This window comes from Ambystoma mexicanum, chromosome 1p (genome assembly GCF_040938575.1).
Source record: "Ambystoma mexicanum isolate Mex_15411 chromosome 1p, UKY_AmexF1_1, whole genome shotgun sequence".
Taxonomy (NCBI): Eukaryota; Metazoa; Chordata; class Amphibia; order Caudata; family Ambystomatidae; genus Ambystoma; species Ambystoma mexicanum.
In genome coordinates this window covers 824,057,010-824,079,072 of record NC_090921.1, presented here as the reverse complement: position 1 = coordinate 824,079,072, position 22,063 = coordinate 824,057,010, and the positions used below count along the sequence as shown (strand labels likewise).

Below are 22,063 nucleotides of genomic sequence, written 5' to 3'. Positions count from 1 at the left end.
TCGAACTGTGTTGAATAAAACAAATCCTTACCTGAATGTTACCGGTTGCCACAAGGAACTCTTCGCTAGGGTCAAGCTGCAAACTGCAAGGAATCGGACAAGAGTGAAAGTCAGACATTTGAACTCTTACGAACTATATACTTACGGTGTCTCGCCGGAAATTGCAGAGTCAATATTGTTCTGGAACTCACCAATTCCTTCGAACCAGTGAAGCAACTGGTTATTTACGCGCCCCTGCGATCAATGCAAGATGGAGAGCTCATCTTTCCAAACCATCAGGTGAGACTATAAGAGGGGACATTAAAGGTAATCAATGGGGAGAACAGTGGGGGTGGGGGTTAACACTCAACTCCAAGGGTGGTTAATTCCCTTTCTCCATTTGCAGAAGAATACTGCTACGGGCCAAGCAAACGAAGCTAGGTGGGCCAGTCCATCTCGGCACTACGCATCACATTGGTGGAGATCGCAGCTGTCCAGTTCAGATTGACGTCCCTGTGGGAGCCAGGTGAGCGTAATAGTGTAACTGGTTTCCTTAACATCGCACTGATGCCCTCTGGTTTAGGCGCTTTACAAATGTAAATTCTTTTTTTTTTTTTTTAATTAAACACTTAAAATGGCAAAACATTGGTAAACCAATTAGTTGGCTTTAGTAGAATCAGCATTATTTCATTGACGTGGTAAAATCGCTAAAACTGCTAGATGGCACTCTGATCCAACAAAACCAACACTGAGCTGAACAAATACTACAAAGTCGAAGCTTTATTTTGCATACGTGACATGCAGGACAATGCAACCCATTTGTACAAGGAGCGTTCACTTTCAGTATAGCTCCATGTACTTATCGTGAAGTGTTTTCATTACATAAAACTGTTACCTGAAGCACTGCATTTATTAGTAGCATTCAGTGGTTCAACACCAGTTGTCCATTTTCTTGTTTTTATGCACTTACAGCGCATGAGCGAGGCCTCCAGATTTTGCACATACCTGTGAACTCCTTGGCCTTTCGGTGTCTTGATCCATGTCCCTCACTTCTTTGACAGATGGTGAGTTATTTCACCACACTTTTAAAGATTATGACAGTCTCGTCGCTATCGCAGCTATCCCACATGTGTACATTTCTACCCATATTTGGGCTGTTATTTTCTATACAGGGTCACTTTGAATTACTGGTACTGACGAAGGCGTACAAATAAATGTCCCAGCCGAAACACTGGCTGCCAGCAAGTGGTTTTATCATCCACCCACTTGTATGCCAGCTAGACATCGGCCCTGCTAGACCAGTCCTAGCTCACTGGTATGTCTAGCATGTCTGATTATAATTCTATTGCTTTTTACATGGATCCATCTCACAGAAATTTAGATTAGAGGAACTCTGTTAGACAGATGTGTTAACTTGAATGCCAATGAGTGAGCCATGGCTTAGAATTGATCTATGCGAGTTTTGTACATTTTTCATAAATATTTGTACATTTTGTCTTACATCTAATGATGTTTTGTCTCTATTCATTCTGTATCTTTGTTGTCACGTAACTGAGTACATGTTTTTGCACTGCAGCAAAAAATCATGTGCAGAAATAAACTAACTGTGCAATTGACTCAATGGGCCTCATTATGAGTCCGGCGGTAACCTGCCGTTTTTTCTAGCTCGGTTGCCGCCAGACTCGTATTACCATTCCCCCTCCGTGATTCCCGGAATTACCGGGGTATTACAACCCCGGTGACCCGGGAATTCCGGAGGCGGAATTCGGTAAATCCCCATTCCCATTGAGTCCCATAGCACTCAATGGGAATGGGGACCATGGAAACACCGGCACCATCACGTGATGGTGCCGGTGTTTCCACGTCCGCCTGCAGGCGGGCGGTGTTAAACCCGCCAGGTCAGACCTGGCGGGAATGACACCTCCGCCTTTAGGACTCGAGATGAGGCGATCTGGAAACAACGGTGGCGGCGGGTTTACCGCCACCGTTATTTCCAGACCGCCTGACTCGTAATGAGGCCCAATGATGCATTTTGTCGATTTGAACTGTTTTGATGAGTGGTATTCACAAATCTAATGAAGTTAGAATTTAATGCAATTGAGATTGACTATAAAATGATCAATTTAGTGGTTTCTCGATAAAGGCTTACTTGTAATACACGTTTAATGCAATTCCGCTGGGAACACTCTTGTGTAATGTTCTGTTTTGTACCGCAGTTCCCAGGCATATAGCGGGTGAGCCCTTCTGTAATGTGGTATATTTAAGGAAAACCTATATTCAGGCGTGGATAGGACCCTGCACCCTGATGACGCGGCCAACAGGGGGCGCCTAATAGGGCCCTTTGCCAAGACGGCCGTGCCATAAGAGGACTTACCGGAACAAATACAACAAAGTTGGACAGAAAGGAAACATGTAACAGCGGTCTTCAAACTGCAAGTCTCTTCAAAAAGCAAGTACGGTGACTGCTTTTAATAGAACATATATGTAGATATGGCATCTTGGGGGGCCCGGCACAATTTTATTTTCATAAGTCGTGGGGGCTTGACAACAATATAACAGGGGTCTCGGGATAAAAACTTTGAATTCCACTGGCGTAGATCGACATTTATTGGACGATGAAAAAAGGTAACAAAAGTGGAACTATGTTTTAGGTAGCAATTCTCTTATGGGATTTTAAAATAAAATGCTTTTTTAACGTTCTAAAAACTTTGAGGTGCAACTGTGGCAGCAAATCAATGTGTCCAAAATGATGGAGCTGAAAAGGCGAACATTGAATCGCATATTTCCAATGCTTTCATGGTTTCTTTGCTGCTTCATTGACATGGGCAGCACTGATAGGGAAACCTGGCAAAAAATCTGGTAAACTGCCAAGGCAACAAAGCTAGAGTCGGTTTATTTTCATTCAGGTTTACAGAAGTGGTGGGGAAAATGGCAAATATCCCCTTCCCAATAATTAAGCTCACAATCCTCAGGGTTTTAACAACGATGTATACGATAGGGTTGATACAGACAAGTTTAGAGGAGACATTTAGTCGGTTACATTACCAATAAGCTTCCTAAAAGTTGCTCTGGACTTGAGGGGCATGTATTTACAGCACCATGTGAGACATATACAGTTCTATTTAGCCTACCACATGACCCAACCACCACCTGCAGCGGACCTCTCCATGTTCTCAGGGGAGGAAACCTCTCCTTCATAGATAACATCTCAGGCGTCAATGAGTGTGTTAGTGCCCTGTGCACAGACTAACATCATGTCAGCACAGCCGTGTGGGCTTTACTCTTTATGCTAGCCACTCATAATTGTGTAGACTGTTCACTGCATCATCTTCTCAGCTATGGTTGTGGTTCTGCTCTGCCTTTGACTTGGGTACGTCCAGAGGCCTATGAGAAATACAAAATATTGTCTGCTTTGAAAGTTTCCCCGTCTGTGTGCTCAGCACAACTTTCAAAGCAATTGTTATTTTTCTTGCTCTGCCATGAGCAACAATTCTCTGAAGACCCAGGTTCTCATGTAGACCTTTAATCCCTAGTCCTACTTGTAATGCTAGTTTAATCAGTTTTCATTCTTGTTAACATATGCATATTTTTACTTTCACATGTATTCAATACGCATGTTTCTTTGTATTTTGTTTTTCATGGTTTTATCTTCTTCAACACTTTCTTCAACAACCACACTGTCTACTAACATACAGGGTATCTGTTCTGTGTGTGCATGGAGAGCGGTTTTGATTGCAGTACCTGCAGGAAAACAGTGGCAACAATCACTGTTGTCAGTGTCACCGAAATATAGGAATCAGTAAATTAGAACATCTTGGTGGCATGACACAGTATGTTCATTTGGTTTTAAGAGTCACAGTTCGATGTGCTAATTTAAAAGCATTTTTCTCTCACTTATATCTCACATCCAATAAATAGAGCTCATTTTTTAAGTCTGATATTTTTCATACGTCGGAAAACAATTTAAAGAAATTGTCAAAATGATGTGGTATGATGGTCCACCAATTGAACCTGCCCTCTTCTTTCAAATACACTTGAACTCGTAAGTCCGCCGGCCAACAAACCTCAGGATTTTTGGTTGTTGCCAACATCATAAAGTTTACATCACACTTTAGCTGATTTATTTTGACCCGTTCTGAGTCAGGAGCTGTCTTCACGAGTGTCTCTCTTGCCCAGTGATTCAGCACCTAGTTTGGTAATGTCCTATGGGCTGCAGGAACCTGGCCAAACTTGTACTATACCCCTAGTGATAAATGACATGCAGTATTGTAGTATGTCATGCCACATTGCTAAAAGGCAGTGCACAAATGTCCTCCCTGCCATATCACAATGGTGCTCCTTTTCCGCCAACTTTCTCAGTAGTCCTTTCCTGTGCATGCCTCAACTCCCAGGAACTCATCATCAAAAAACCCAGTCAAATGTCTCTCCTTTTAGTTCCAGATCAACAGAAAGATTGCCAACCCAGTGCACATAATCAGAACTTGCAGATGCAGCTTCAGCCAGTGGCATTGCTTTTTTGCTTTGACCAGTGAGTACAGGCTGGGATATTCCTGCAGGGTAGTGCCGTGCTGGTGACTTAAAGCCTTGCTTGAAAGGGTGATCCGCATGAGAATAGACATGTTTTGCAACCTTTTTTAAAATACAAATATCTATATAAATAAAAATGTAAATGTTTGTTTGTTCAAAATCTTAAATCTCCGAAAGTTCTTCACTGATTGCTTTGAAATTTTGACACAACGTTGCATTCAAAAAGGCACATGTTTTTATATACCACCTATACATAGATGTCACACCTGTGACAGGTAAAAATATGCTTTTTCTGAAAAACAGCTTCGTCTGTTGGACGTAAAAGCAACACACGCTATACTTCCGTGCTGAGGAAGCAGCAGAGCGACGTGCAGCCAGACTTCAGGATGCACGGTTGCGAGCACGGCGATTGCGTTCTGCAGCTTCAGATCTGCTTCGTTCTAACGCTACAGGCTGAGAGTGGCTGAAAGACGTCAACGAGAAACAGCAGATCAGCGTCAAACATGACTCTGTGCTCAGCAATCACGCAATTACAATCGTCTTGCACTCCGGTACAACCCAGCTGATGATTATAGTTTGAGCCGACATGTTATCACCGGCACCATGACCGAAGTGTGTCCTTATTGCAAGGCTCTGAAATTTAATGGAGAAATGAAAGGAATGTGTTGCGCCATCGGGAAAATTAAACAGCCTCAACATGGAGAACCGCCAGAGCCATTAAAAACTTCCCACAAGCATTGTAAAATTAAACATATTAGAAACGTGCGCTTTCTCTTTTCTGTCTTTTCCATTTAACCAGACTGAGCCACAGCAACGCGTGGCCAGGGACAGCTAGTACATAATAAAATAGACACTATTTGAAACGAATTGGAGTGTTTCTTGCCTTTAAATTAACACCAGCACAAAGGGTGTGATCTATGAGAACTGGGAAAACACTTTGTTAATGCAATATTGCATTGTCAAAAAGCTGAACATTTCCCAGTCTCGGTGCCAACGGGGGAACTTCTGATACGTGAATCAGTTTGCTAGTAAGGACCTCATACGGGCTCAAATCTTAAATTTGATTTTTGGGAAGTAGCAGAAAATAAAGCTTTTACTGAATATTCAGTAACTTACAGAGCTTCCAAGTTAGTTCCCCTGTGAATTGTGTTCCATGATCACTGTTGATACTCACTGGCACTCTGAAGAGTGGGATACAGGCCCTTAATGGAGCCTTCACTACAGTCTGAGTGTCCACTAGAACAAGGACCATTCGAAACCTGCCACATTTTGCAAATGTATAAACTCACCATCAATCTGTGCAAGTAGTGTCCAGGGAGCAGAGAGTACCCCCTGATCCACAGTCACACATTTCCCTATATCCCGCTTTTGGCACACCAAATAGGTGTATTTTTTCTTCTACTTCTGAAACATCTGGGTCATACCATTCTTCCCCCCCACCTTTACCGACATGTGTGACTCCCTGCAGCACACATGCAAAATAACGCAGAAGAGGTGTTGCCACCATTTAATGCCCGCCCGGGCAGCACTATAGCCTATTGTGTGAAGAGAACACACTGCTCCATGCATTCTTCTCAATATATGGAGCACATTCCAGATTATTTTGCCAATTCCTGGAACTCCTGATTCAAGCTGAAATGTCATGACCCAAGTGATGCACTTTCTCTGTACATACATGTCATTTTTGCGTGAATGCTTGATGCCCCTTACTTACTAATGCTGTCAGGAGAACCCAATTTCCTTACATGCCTCGTACGTAGGCGATGCGACCAGTAGGTTGTCTATATACTGAACTGATATAGGCCCGTAGGAACGGAATATCATATAGATCTTTCTCGAGGATCTGTGAAAAGAGTGTTAGGCGTTCTGTGTATCCCTGTGAGATGAATATACTGGGTGAATTTGAATAGAGAGGCAAGCAGAACACAAATAACAACAGTGAAACTATAGCTGTGGATGGGAAGCATGCCAATTTAGCTGATGGGTCAATGAGTGTCAGAAAACGCACTGCACCTACTGCTCCTAAATTCTGAGCAAACCGATGTGTGTCCCTGCCAGGTTTCCTTATTGTTGCACAGGCTAGTAGTGGTAGGGAAAATTATACCCTGTTCTAGTAATGACTCAATCACTACAGATATTGCCTTCTCTGCTGCAGGTTTCAAAGAATATTCTAGTTTTCCTGGCAGTGGTTTGGTTGAGTCAGTGTACTTGGATGTGTACTGGTTCAGCATTTCTGATTAACTCACTTCATGTGCGTGCTGTGACCACAACTCTTTTGATACATCTGGCAGCAACACACTCAATTCTTATTTCATCACATTTTGTACCCCTGTTGCCAGATCTGCATTTTTACATTCACCTCGGATATCTAACTCCTTCGGTGTGCAATAAATAGTAAATTATAACAGATCTAGCACAGGGGCAACGTGCTGGTCTTGGAAGTAAGACCATGCAGAGCAACATAGGTTTTGAATCCCAGATCCGCGCTTAGAAACCGAACTCGGGTATTAGGCACGGTATAAAAAAAAATTAAGATCCCCACCCAATAATAAATCCACAGGAAACAAAATGGACAGACAAGGAATCCAAGATTATTAGAAATTGCACCTATGGATCCCCACAAGGGGACGTTTGCAAACAGCTCGTACAGTAGTAGAAGAAAGCTGTACATTTGCCACATCTTTTGATTTGATCACTGAGCGATTGTTCCCCAGCAACTATTAAAACAGTACTTTTGGATTATCTTGGTCAATAGGTATCAGTGTGCGAATAAGGACGTTACTTTCTCCTTGGATTTCCTAACCATTGTGTTGTTACCTTGTGGTTGAACATTTTGTGCATTTTGTTTTGCAGAAGAAGGGCCAGAGGGCGTTCTGGTTCCCTGAGCTGCAGTCTGTCAGGACACTTGAACTTCCAGGTCCCCTCCTGCTTACAATAGTGGCACACATTGTTTACTTGTCCCAAACGTAATACGGGCTTTTCACCGCTTTATCTCCACAGCTATGACTGGGGTCCTACTCTGCCTGCGGCTCATATACATTCAGGGGCCTATGCGCTATATAAAATACTGTCACTTCAATACTGAGATAGAGAAAAGTGGCAACAAGGCACTATGTGATGACACCAAGAGCTACAAGAGCTACATAGAACCATGCCTACACCTACGGTACAATGTCTAGGCAGCAGGGCTTTCTTTACCATATGACTAATGTCAATACGAAAGGCATCCGCTAGGGTGAGAAACACTCTCCCGCAAGGTGCCAAAAAGAGGACACCTGCGCCCAAACAACATGCAACTGTGGGTTCTCCTCAGGTAAGATCCTTGCATCCATGGGTTATTCTCAGGCTCTCCATATGTAACGGGGCTCCACCGAATGGCACATTCAGGAAATGCTATTAGGTATTACTTTGGAAAAGTAGGGGCACAAGCAGACGACTTGTCCTATCTTTTACGTAGATTGATGGCAGTCAGAGCATTACGTCTGTTTACAGAGAAATAAAGGCGTCCAGATTCAAATGACACCAAATTGATTGAACATTTTCAGTCTAGAGTAAACCTCCTTAACAGGAAAATCATTCACAACTTGGGCCTCAAATCAGCTGACATTGCCACCTGACGGGAAGCATTTTATTCATATAGGGAATTTTCCTTAAGGAAATTCCCTCACCACATTTAATGTGGGCTCATTAGAATTGTAGATTGAAGTCGCACCACCGAAACAGAAGAAGGTGAAAGTCCTTCCTGCAGGCCAGGCCATCAATCTTTAATGTTCCATGGAATTTTGTAGTCAATGCACAAGGGTCACACAAGTTGAAATCAGAGTATCCAGCTTCCAAAAGGAGGTATATACCATCTGCCAAAGGTGGCTTGGATTGAGCCTATACACGTGTGCATTAATTAATTGGAAAATTGCATCCATCAGTGCACCTCGTGGCTCTTTAATCAAGCTGGAGGGACTGTAAGATCAGACTGAATGGTATATATTGAAAACCTTACTCCTAAATCACTAAAATGATATTCTGCCCAGCTTTCGATGTTGACAAAGCTCACTGAATAACTTCCTGGCCAAAATCTAACAGGCTCAACCCAGACAAGTCATTAAGCTCCTAAAACACAACCATATTTTACAAATTAGGAAATGCATAGAGATAACCCTAAATTGCTGTTTAATAGTTCTTAAGTTTTTATACCACAGTACTTCATGTAAGAATTGGTCCAACAGTGGAAGAAATCTTAGAAGTCTACCCACAACTGCTTGACCTTGGTCTCGAACATTGTCTCCAGGACCCAGCAATTTTGTGGATGCTCATGCAGGGACAACTTGGCAAGCTTCTGTGATAAAACCAGGGACGTCATTTGGGGATTTCCAGGGGTTGTAGCGGCAACCCCTGTGTTCTCCCTTGCCCTGTAATCTCCCTGGCTACCCCTGTAAAAAACCTTTTTTCTTTTTTAAACGGAACCTCATGGAGTAGAGGGTTTGGGGGTGCCCGGTGGAACCCATCAGGGTGAAGGCTGGCCGGGGCTTGCAGCACGAGAAGGAAGCGCTCAGTAGGGGTTGGAGCTGACTGACATGTGTTACATGTCACATACCACCTTTAGCTCCAACCCCTTCTCCTCAGGCTTCCTCTCGACTCATATACATGAACCAGGAAGCACTCCCAGCTTCCTGGTTCCTGTTTGTGAGCATCACAGAGGAGCTTAGGGTGGACCAAAGCTGGAAAAACAGGTAAGAAGGCTTTAAAAAGAAATTTGATGTATATTTTGCAAGTGTGAAGTGCGTGTCAGATATGTATGTGTTATGGGTCAGTGAATCAGATGAAATGTGATAATGTGTGTGTTTGAATGTTCTTGGTGGGTGTGTCCATGTGTAGATAGTGTAGTGAGATGGGATGTAAGAGATGGTGTATGAGTGCGTGACTGGTGGGTGAATGTGTATGAATGTGATAGTTTGTTTCAATGTTCTGGATGGGTATGTCTGCGTGGAGAATGCACTGTGAGTGGACCCGAGAGAAGGTGTATAGGTTAGTGAGTGGTCGGTGAATGAGTCGGAATGTGATAGTGTGCATTTGAATGTTCTGGGTGGGTGGGTGCGTACCTGTGTGGAGAATGCAGTGCAAGTGGACGTGAGAGGTTTATGGGTGAGTGAATGGTGGGAGAGTAAGAATGTGAGAGAGTGTACGTGTGTCTAAATGTTCTGGGTGGATGGGTGCTAGTGTAAGTGTATGTGAGAGAAGGTATATGAATGAGTGACTGGTGGGTGAATGAGTATGAATGTGATTGTGTGTGTGATTGTTCCTAGTGGGTGCATGATTGTGTGCTGAATGTAGTGTGAATGAATGTGAGAGCAGTTTATAGATGGGGGAAAGAGCATGCGTGTGCGTGTGTGGCTGGCCCTCGAAGACTGGCGATCACTAGCGCATTTTTGACACATCCTTTATTGACTTGTCACGTTTTACTGATATTTTCGTGCAAAGCCAAGTTCATGTGTTTCATTACCTACCCAGACTGGCATTTTGGTACAGCCAGTGTAGCCATTGCTTACTGTGGCATGACATTTATGATGATTTTAAAGAAATTGGGTAGTCAAGCTAAACTTGGTTTGACCCTGGGAAATCTATTTCGTCTGGACACTCTGCTTTTTGATGCACATTGTTCAAAGGCATGGACTGATCACTAAAAGAAACTATGGAAAGACCAAGCTGCTATTTAACTGAGCAAGCAAACGGCTTGAGCAAGTGAAGCCCTTTCAATGGAGGTTTAGCAGGTTGTCATCCAAGAAAAATTTGAAGTCACTGGTAAGAATAAGAGCTGTGTATTTCCTGTATACCTCGCCATTGGTTAGTTTAATACAATGGATTTTCCACAACGTTTTTTGTTTGCTGATAATTGATTTTATTCATCAATGTGTTTATTGCATGGGCTCTTCGTCACAATAGTGGTCATCCGACACGTGTTTTGACCCATGGGTCTGTATCAAGGCTATTGTTGATGGAGGAGTGTCCCTTGTGGGGTCCTAAGAGAAAGCACATTTTCAGGTGTGTCTCATTGACAGCTGGGCTCTGGATAGGGCCCTGGTAGACTGGAATGATGGCAGCAGTGTGTCCTCGCGGGTGATCCGTAAAATAATAAGAGCATTTTAAATCACACTATGACGAGTTGTCATCTGTGAGGGTGTGAAAGCCTCTGCTTTTTTGATTTGTAGTAATAAAAGGATCCAAGCACTTCAGCTCTTTGAAAGAGAGACTTGCTGATCAGACCCTCCACCCACTTTCATAATGCTCCATGCAAAAAACGTAGTGCATTCATGTGTCTCTTGCTGTGTCAAATCTCTTGTCATTTCCCACAACTGCTCTGAAATGACAGCAGTGCAGGTTCAAAGGTCATGTGCATTCCTGACAGCTGGTGGAACACAACATTCCAATAGCAGAAGTGGCTTTTTAACCCACTGCACCTTTGACTCAAAATATAACAATAGTGTGTCCTAGTCAGCCTTGTGGCACATTTAAATGAAAATATAGCCCATGCCTGGTAAGGTTATGACATGATGACTACTGATACACAATGGCATGGCAGATTCAAAATATGCTAAAATTAATGCAAGAGGTTCTGAGTGATTCGAAAACTTGCAGCCATCAACCTTCCGTTTTAGCTAGTGTGGAGTGGGACGGGTGTACACAGACGTGGGTCCAAGCAGCCACTGTGCTTAGAGCCAAGGTACACCTCACTGGCATTGCCCAATGAGTGCAAAACTTGGTAGTTTCTGATAGTCTCATGCAGAAGATATGGGAGCAAAATGATAGGGCTGCATTGCCTCTTTTGGGGTGGCACCAAGCCTACTTTGCATATGGCATTTCCCCTTCTGTAATTTCATAGGCTGAGAAGCAGTGGTGTGTAGGGTTGCCCAGAGGTTAGGATATGACTGATACAAAAACGTCCAGCCATCAACCTTGAGTTTTTAGCATAGAAGGGGCTACAGGTATAGTTAGGAAAGGGGTTGGTGTGGGGAACATCGTGAGGAAGGACTGGGGTGGCAGTGGTTAGTGCCCTGTCAGGTTGCGAATGCTTGGATGTGGTGGTTATCAGGTAAAAGGGCTTCAGCAATCCAACAGGGAAGCCATGCAGCCCTGTCTGCAGAGACAATATCCTCCACTTAGCTTCTGCTTTCTCTCCTGTTGAGGTCTTGATGCGAGAGAGAGCCCCGGGCCCATCTGTAAACTGGTACAGTGGCTCACCTCGAAATTGATTCAGTATGCAAGGGAAATTCTGTCCAGGAGGTTGGAGGGAGCCCTGCGCCCAAATAAAGACTGGTTCTGCAGTAGACCCTGCTCTTCACCTTAAACTCTGGCATTGTAGTGCGGTAGGGATGGGTTTAATTAGTGTTCCATGTCATCATCAGTTGTCATGTGGCTATCAGCAGACCAATGCGAAGACCAGGAAGGCCAGTCTGGAAAGGAATGGCCACTGTCTGGCTTCTGCTTTATCCCTTGATGGGGTCTTGGTGAGAAAGGGTAAAGGGTGCAAACGGGCAGAGTGGTGGTGCAGCGGCTCACCTTAATCTCACATTAATATGCAAGGGAAACAGTGTCTAGAAAATGGAGGGAGGGAGTCCCAAGCAGAGATGAAAATGGGTGCAGTAGCAGATCCAGGGGCTGACTTCGGCCTCGAGTATTGTAGTGAAACGGTTCTATGATCTCTAGACTTGGACAACTACACAGGTCATAGTTGTTTTTGGTAAAAACCTGCATTGACCTTTAGGTTTAGAGAATTTGGCGCTTTGTATGTTTTGTGATAAATAACTATTTGACTTTCACATGTAAATAAAATGGAGGGAAGCTGCTGCAGAGCTGCCGGTCAGACGTTCTACCTTGTAGTATTTTCATCTTCCAGTTGTTTAAGAGAGTTTTTGTTTTTTATTTTCATGTGCCAAAGGCCAACAACAATAACATTGACAAAGGTAATATAGTAAAAACATAAACAGTATAATCAGTGCTGGTGAGCAATAGAACAATCAGGTTATAGCCAGTAGAACAGATATGACGCCTAGGTATTTGAGAAGGAAATGAAAATCGACCGCATCACTTGTCATAAAACAATGCACATGGCAAATACAGTAGGTACAGTATGATCCAAATTCAAGAGCAACAGTGCAAGTAAAATTAGACAGATGAGAATGTATCAGGAAACATCTCAAAAGCATATCAGCCATATACTTCTAGGAATAGACCCCATATGTCCGTGAATTTATCAGTGTCTCCAGACTGCTTGAAAATGGCCCTTTCATATGTGGACACAGTCAATAACCCCTCCACCCAATCATCAATACAGAAGTAGTTGGGTGATTTCCATGCACGTTTGATCATCCTTTTTGCAAGCATGTAGCTCAGGAGCCGTCATATTTTCTTACAAAATGGGAGATCCACCAATGAAGACACATCCCCAAAAATCTAAAGGGAAGCTTTCCTTGGAATAGTACAGTTAAGCACCAGGCTCACCTTCTTACAGACCGCTTCAGAAAAATCTCTGGTATTGCTGCAAAACCAAAGTAAATGGCTCAATGTACCCCTTGCCTGCTTACACTTCCAGCATTGGTCACTCTCTGAAAGGTGTCTCTTAAACATTAATTCCGAAGTCCAATATTTCCTAAAGATAATTTTTGTTTGCGATGCCCTCAGACCCCAGTCCATGCTGGTCATATGGACATTGTTACAGCATATCTGCCAGCAGCCAGGGTCAATTGACTCACCCAGCTCACCAGCCCAAACATTGGCAAGCTCAGAATCCCCTTTACGATTAGATACAAAAACACTGTACATAGTGTCGGCTGGATGGACTGCATGCCCACAAAGTTCTTGCGCTGACCAGGCAACACTCTGCATTGTTGATTACTGAGCAAGAACAAGCTTTCCTGCAATGATCCCCCTTAGGTGTCTGTATTCGGCATAGACGCAATCTCTCAAGTCAAATTCTCTACACAGACATGTAAAGGGAATCCATTTAACATTTTCAAACAGATCTCTGATGTATTGAATACCACCCAGAAACCAGGATGGCCAGAAGAAGACTTTACCCTGTATAGTCAAAGCCGGGTTCAGCCAAATGGATGCATCCTGAAACAGTTACGGTTCACTGCCCAGTCGTTTCTATATGCAGCACCAACACTTAGGCAAAAAAGCTGTCAGGGGACTCAACAGCCGGGATGAGCTTGAAACCGTTGACAACAAGGCCCTTGGTTCCATTTGAGATAAACTATAAGATTCCAATTCAAATTTGTCCCAGTGGTAAGGGTTAATCCTCGCCAAACAACACAGATGCCTAATGGTGAATATGAGATGATAATTGAAGAAATTTGGCAAATTCATACCACCCTGCATCAATGGGAGTTGCATCTTCCATACACCCGCCAACCCGGGCGGTTTGCCATCCCATATGAATTTCTGTATAAGTGCATCAAGATCCTTGAATATACTTTTAGGCGTCTTGAGTGGAAGCATTGAAAGGATATACTTGACCCTCAGTGCCATGTTCATTTTGATGCAGTTAATTTTGTCCCATACTGAAAGTTTCAGAAGTGATCATCTGTTGATATCAGTCCTCAGCTTAGGCAGTATGAAGTCAAATTTGATCTTAGGCAGCAACTTCACCACTAGGCCAATCCAAACACCCAAGTACTTCATCTTTCCAGGACACCACTTAAACTTCATCTGGTTAAACATGCATTGCATGCTTGTATCTGTGAAAGGAAGTATTTCTGACTTGCTCCAATTGAACTTTTAGCCAGATACCTCAGAGAAGCACCGGATGTCATCTGCAGATGAATAATGCTAGATTCTGGGTTACGCAGCACCACCAGTAAATCATCAGCGTAAAGCCAGATCTTGTTAGGGCATTCACCCTTTCCAAGGTCACGAAGATTGTCATCCGACATAAGCATCACTGCTAACGGCTCCATTTCCAGAATAAATAATAAGGGTGAAAGCGGACATCCTTGCCTTGTCCCCCTTTTCAGCTGATAGGAGTTGGAAACAAGGCCATTAGTGAGCACACTGGCGGTGGGGTTCGCATATAAAAGCCCCTCCCAACACCTGAAACACTGTCCAAGTCTAATTTTCTTCAGGCATTCAAACAAGTAAGGCCACTGAACCCTATTGAAAGTATTCTCTGTGTCAAGAGAGACTACCGCTACAGGAAACGCCAGCTTACTTCCTTCGTCCACTGTCAGGAGCAGCCTTCTCATGTTATCCACCACTTACCTTCCTGTGACAAAGCCCACCGGTTTCTCATGCACTAGTGATGGCACAGCTGACTCCAACCTTTTGGTTGGTATTTTTGACAAAAGCTTACAATCTGTATTATTCAGGCTAATCGGACTATAACTCACACATTGTGTTGGAGACGTGTCTCTTTTCTACAGGACTGTCACTAAGGCATGCCTCATGGTGTCTGGCAGCGACCCAGTTTCAAACAAAGTGGCATATACATGACAAAGCAGTTGAAGGGCATAATCTGGCAAGATCCTATAGAACGCAGCCGGTAAAACGAACTGATGTCTTCCAGCTATATCAGGGTTTCTAACGTAGCAGCAAAGTCATCCAACAACCGAGGAACTGAAGTCTGATTCAAAAAGGATGCTAGTGAGTCATGCCCACATGTTGACTCTGATTAATAGAGACGTTCGTAAAACCCTCTAAATACCCCATTTATGCCATTATGAGTAATTATTTAGTAATCGGATGTATCACTCACCGTCGTGATGATTTATTCACTCTCCACCCACTTCAACCTATGTGCAAGCAGCCTTCCAGCCTTCCCCCATTTTCAAAATAATACATTTTACTCATGAACAATGCATAGTTTACCCTGAAATTATCTTGTTCAGTTCATACATCTTCTTTCTGAGCTCAGATATCACATCTGGGTCATGGCTCACAACATAATATTTTTCAAGAGCTTTGGCCTCCTTGGACAGTCTTCTCAACTCCCTTACTTTCCTCTTTCCTGTGACATCAAAATTACACGCATATAGCATTTCATGGACTCCCAAACTGAAGAAATTGCGAAGTCATCAGTTCTATTAATTGCAATAAAGTTTTCAACTTCATTCATAAATCTCATCCTTAATATGGTCATTTTATATGACAGCCATGTTAATCCTCCACATGAAGATTGTAGTAATGATCAGTAATCAAAATGACTCCAATGTCCAAATCATAGCAGTTAAGCGTCATGCGCCTTGAGGTAAAAAAGAGATCAATACGTGAGTAGACGTCATGAAATGCTCAGTGAAAGCTGTAATCTGTTTCCGATGGATGCTCTAGATGCCATATGTCAGCCAGGTGTAGCTCAGCTATCAAGTTATCAAGCAACCACTTACTCCTTGTTGGCATTCTAGATCTATCTCCGTTGTAGCGGTCAAGCATCGGGTCCCCAGCCATGTTAAAGTCTACCTTAGATAACCGTATCAACATTACAGTTTTGGATACATTGAGCCTGTCCATGAAAAAAAGGTGGTCATCAGCATTGGGAGCATATATACATAGCATAATAAAACCACAATATCTTTTAACTGTAACAGAAACAATTCTGCCCTCAGTATCTGTATTGCTGGATAGGACCTTCAATGGTAATTAAAAAAAAATGTAAAATAGCAACACCACTTTTTCAGCATGTGAATGTGGAAAAATAAGTCTGCACCACCAAGCTCCGTCTAAGTTTACCCGCTTCAACATCAGTGAGGTGGGCCTCTTGAAGCAAGGCAGCATTACAGGACATAGACTTAAGGCAAGATAACACCTTAGCACTTTTCAAAGGGTTATTCAAACCATTTCCATTCCAAGAAATCAGATTCAAGTGATCCACTGTCCTGGTTTCATAGAGGACATATTCATAGGATGTGTTGACAACATAAAAACAAAACAACTTAAAAAACAAAAAAGAAAACCCAGCCCAAACAGGGCAAGGATAAACAGGAAGAACAAGTTAGTGGTCACAAAAAGATGAACTACTAAAAGACAGAGCAGCAGTAAAAGATCTATGCAACAAGAAAATAAAATTGTAGCAAACATTTTAAAGACTAGACCCACCCGGTGCATCATACTGTAAGTGCAGACAATTTAAAACAAGATACTTTAATGCGCCACATGCACAGGATTGATCAAGCTTCTTGATTCTAGGCGAACTACGAAATCTTGTTACATGGCAGGCATGAAAAAGGCGTATTGGTAAGGCAACTTAGTAATGCCATTGAATGTAGACCCCCCGCTCCATCATACTGGAGTACACATCAAATGTCAAATACAAAGAATGGGCAACATAATGTATTCTCAGTGACCTACAAAATCCAAGCAACAACATTGCATCCACCCAAATGACCCTGGCATTCTGAATTATGCACACAAATACACAAGCATTGCTTTTCACTATTGTCTGATGAATATCCTGATTTAAGCCCACAGCCTGTGTGTTATGGACCTTCATCAGCACGAGAGGTTGTTGCAAAAAAGACCATTCTTCTAGAACCAGATGGATGTATATCTCAGATATGCTAAGCAGTCATAGATGCGTTTCAGACTATTTAATATTATCCACACCCTGAGCTTCATCAGTCTCAAATCATTTAGACTGAAGCATGCTGTCAACCAAAAACAGCTTTCTTCAAATGTGGTTAATAAACAAAATCTAAATAGCACTATAAATTCTTATTTTATTTAAATCCCTTGTTTTGTTATGACTCAGATTGTGTTGCCTAAACGTTAAATTGACAAGTAAAGATTGACTGTTTTATGATTACTGACCTTCTGGGTTATGTAAGGAACTCAAGGCAAGATCACACTCCTCTCACCTTGCGGCACCACACTCCCCATCCTCCACGCCATTTGACATTCACCCTGTCTCACAACTGGAAGTAGCCAACATAATCAAAAGCATCAAGCCATCTTGCTGCAAAGGCGACGCCTGCCCGGACTCCAACTTCAAACACTGCGCAGAGTCACACACACCCATTATCACAGCCATAATCAACGCCTCCTTCTCCACAAAAACTGTTCCAGCATCCCTGAAAGAAGCATGGATAAACCCGATACAAAAAAAACTCCCTCGACCTCTCCATCCCTACCAACTACCTTCCCACCGTGACAGTGCCCTTCATCCTAAAGATCCTCGATCGTGCAGCATACATCCAGGTACAACAATATCTTGAAGCCAACCACATCCTAGGCACCCGTCAATCAGGCTTCTGCAAAAGACATAGCAAGAAAACTGCCCTGCTCGATCTGAAAAATCAAGTAGACGACATCAAAGACACAGGTAAACCTGCCATGCTCCTCATGCTGGATCTCTCAGACACGTTTGATCTAGTCAACCATCAGTTTCTCTGCGATCACCTCAGCACCACAGCAAACTTCTCTCCTGCAGCCACTGACTGGATCAGATCCTTCCTAACAGACAGATCCTCTCGGGTCTTCATGGACGATCGTGCCGCCTCACCTACACCAGTTAGCGGCATCGTCCTCCAGGTTCTTGCCTTTCCCCGACTCTGTATAACATTTATACAAAACCCCTTTTCGATGTCCTCGACATCTCCTACACAAACTACGCCGATGTCACCCAAATTCTCCTCCCACTCTCAAGCTCTTACCCCCAAGACACTGCAACCATCTACTCAGTACAACATCGTCCATAACTGGATGGCAACACACATGTTATGCTGAAACGATGATAAAACCGAGATTCTCAATGTTGGCTCCTCACCACTCTCTGCAACTTGGATTCAGGCTACAAAACTTTCATCATCGACGGCAACCTAATCCCCATCTCACTCGCCGCCAAAACTCTGGGTATCTATCTGGATGCTTCACTCAACCTCTCACGTCAAGTTAACTCCAGCTCCTGCGCTGCCTTCCACGCATCCAAACTGATCAATGCCAGTAAACCTATCCTCTGCGTACCTAATCGCCTCACAATTGCCACAGCCATCACTGGGGCCAAATTCGACTACTGCAATGCCCTCTTTGCTGGCACCTCGGAACACAACCTGAAAAAGCTACAAATTATCCAAAACAATGCCCACCATGCTGCCTTCAGCCTTACCAAACACGCCCATGTCTCAGAAGCCAGAAAAGACGCCCATTGGCTACCGATTCGAGAGCAAATCAACTTCAAGTGCCTCTCCGAAACTGCATCGGCCTACCATTCTCGGCGTGTGGAAAAATACATCCCCTCTCGTCCACTTAGATCCTCACACGGACACTTGCTCAAAGTGCCCAGCTTCCCTGTCATTGCCGCCAAGCGGTGGAATATTCTCTCCCCATGTTCTTGAGAATGGAACCCTCCTATTGGACCTTTAGGAGAAACCTGAAAACTTGGCTTTTCACCTAAACTCCTCAGAGCCAAGACGGTTTATAGTGATAATACCGAAAACAAAAATCTCAAACAAAAATCTCGAAAACAAAAGGCCGAAAAAAAAAATATCGAATTTTTTTTATGAGGTTTTTTTCTCGAAATGGGGGGCTTCCCCCCCAACCCCCCTTTTTTCTATTTCTTTTTTATTTTAACCCTTTTTTTTTTACTTACCTGACCCCAAAAACACATATAAATAAATAAATAAATAATTCGATATTTTTTTTCGGGATTTTGTATTCGAGATTTTTGTAGTTCGAGATTTTATTTTCGGTATTTTGACCGACCACCAGCCAAGACACTGTCTCACTGCTGAACGTCTTGAACGTAATCCTCCTGTCTTCCCTGTTTACTTTACATGTACACCCTTTCCCCCTTTCGCTAATTTACCTAGCGCTTAGATGCCTGAGGGCTCAGTGCGCTGCTACAAATGCAAAAATAAATGAATAAAAGTCACGCTTAAAGTGTGATTCAACAGGTTTCTATTTAGTGGCAGATGACATAGGATTAGGATTGGACAAAACTCCTAAAGGCTCTCTACGAAGTCTACACATGCTGATTATTCTAAAGCAAGCAAGGCACAGGCTATGTTAACAAAGCAACATAAAGTGGAGTTATTCTTTGGGTACTTACCACCGTAAATGCTCCCAGTTCAAATAATAAAATCCTTAAACTATATTTACAAGTCTTTGGGCCTCATCATGAGTTGGGCTGTAGCCCTTAAATGCCGCAGTAAGCTATTACTGCCACATTTAAGTGTCAGCCCAATCATGAGTTGGGTGCTAAGTGGGAGCTTTACCTTCAGCTTATTGATTCTAAGCAAACTACGAAATCGTGTTACATGGCGGGCATGAAAAAAGCGTATTGGTAAGGCAACTTAGACAGTAGTGCCATTGAATGTAGACCCCTCAGCCCCATCATACTGGAGTACACATCAAATGTCAAATGCAAAGGATGGGCAACGTAATGTATTCTCAGTGACCTTCAAAATGCAAGCAACAACATTGCATCCACCCACATGCCCCAGGCGTTCTGACTTATGCACACAAATACACAAGCATTGCTTTTCACTATTTTCTGATGAATATCCTGACTTAAGCCCACAGCCTGTGTGTTAGGGACCTTCATTAGCACGAGATGTTGTTGCAAAAAAGACCATTCTTCTAGCCTTCGGCTCCAGCACTCCAATTCCCCCTAGGACCTGCCTGGGGTGATGGCCTTTTCTGCTTAGCGTTCCTCCTCCAGGGCTTCCAGTGCTTAGCAGCTCTCAATGCTCCTTCCATCCTCTCCAGGCTTGCACTTACTTTCTCCATGCAGTAGTTCTTCCAGCACCCCTCTCTTTAGCAGCCTCCCCTGATCAAGGGAGCATCATCAAGCATGTCTCCTTTCTCCAGATCCAAGACACTGAATGAACGTTTCCAGGCCTTTTGATAGCCATGGAACTCTAGAGTGCCTTCAAAGTTTGACTCTAATTGGTTATTCTCCATATGTTCTTTTACTGGGATTGGGTATTCATCTCAGGAGTCATAATTGCCCTTGTCGTATGATTATTGGTCAGGTTTGTGATTGGTTTATTGTGCAATGGATTCTATTATGTCTAATTAAGAATGGTATGGTTATATAACCGCCATCACATACAGTGCCATCTTGTAACTCCTCTGTGCATTGTTAGCGACCTGGCAGTGCTCCACGCTCGCTGCGTGAATGCTGGGCGTCTTGGTCTGCAGCCACAATATTCCTGACGTGTGGGGGTTGCTACGAATTGTATTCCTTAAGTGCCTGCAAGCAATTCCACATCACTGTGGGGACAGTAATCTTGCCTGGATCCCTCAGCATCCTCCCTCTGGTAGGCCCATCTGGTAGCAGCTGGACCAACCCCGCCACATGTGACTTGCGTCATACCACAGTTGTCTTTAAGGTGGGTACCTTTAACAACCTATGTACAGCAGGCATTACGACTGTGCCTGTATCTGTTTAAGACATGTAATGATAACAATTTTATATGAGTTAAGAATTTAAATATGACACTTACTGTGCTAATAGAAAGCATATGAGAGGGAAGAACCTTTCAGCAAGACGACTTGTTAGACCTTTTTGTGACGTAAGAGCAGTTGTATTCTATACGTTAGTTCTTATCTAGCACAATACATGAGTGTGGTCAGTTGTTTTCTATACGCCAATGCTGATTTTGCTTGAATGGTGGTGCTTGATCCCTCTTTCTGGAAACATAAACTGTTGTGGCTACTACTTTCTCTATTAATTGAACATTTCTTTTTCCTTTGTTTATTTATTCAGGCGTTTTCTCTAGCACCAACAGGTCAAAAGAAACGATGGCGAAACTCTCGATTTCAAAATTCACAGTGCACACTGGTAGAAAGCAGAATGGACGTTGCGCACCATTAGTTTATGGCAGCGAGCAGAGGATCTTCCTTTTGCGATATTGAAATGTATTACCAATTCACCAAGATTCCCATAATGCGACGGCAGAAGCGAACTGTCTAATCTGGCCAATTTTCCACCTGTTGCAGCACATAGTGAGCATACTTGGTTTCCAGCATTTTCTTGGATGTTCCAGTCTTTACCAAGGTGTAGTATGTTTCAGTATTTTGTCAATGAAAGAAAAGCAGCGTGTTACTGTTCATGAACAGGCCTTACGTTTTTTTGTTTATATGTCCCTAATGTAATAAGATGCTACCAATGTTACCAGGACACAATACAAAAGCATATTAACATAACATTACACCTGATTAACTTGTTGCTGTCAAAACTCACAATATCCCTATTAAAAAAGCATTCGGTAGAAGTGATGATTTCTTAATGAAGATGCAATTTAATCATTTGAAGTAGAGACTTCTGTTTGCCTGTAAAGATGGGCTAACTAGGTGATTTTGACAGTGGTGAAATATGTGTGCGTTCAACTTTTTTTGACTTCTTTCTGTCAGCGGGACACTTATGTCATGAAGCTTTTATACTGCGCCTATCACAGCCGGAGTGGTCTTGAAGTGCCGGTATTTGGCATATTGTGCCACTGGCTGAGATAACCAGGCTGCATGTAGTCTGTGGAGGAAGAAGATGGAAAAACGGCAAAAGTGAGACTGCAGGGAGAAGAGGGAATAGGAGAGTGGCCCAAAGTTCTAAAAAATGTGTAAGATACAATAGGGT

At 43.1% G+C, this 22,063-nt stretch overlaps 1 protein-coding gene across 3 annotated transcripts in view; it reads left to right on the top strand.

The window, feature by feature from the left end:
* Nucleotides 1-22,063, top strand: part of POLR3GL (RNA polymerase III subunit GL) — a 304,240-nt gene that overhangs the window by 6,705 nt on the left and 275,472 nt on the right. For all 3 annotated transcript variants that reach the window (XM_069652578.1, XM_069652595.1, XM_069652604.1), the window contains exon 2: nt 21,197-21,487. The gene's annotated coding sequence lies outside the window, so the exon portion shown is untranslated. The remainder of the gene's footprint in view (nt 1-21,196; nt 21,488-22,063) is intronic.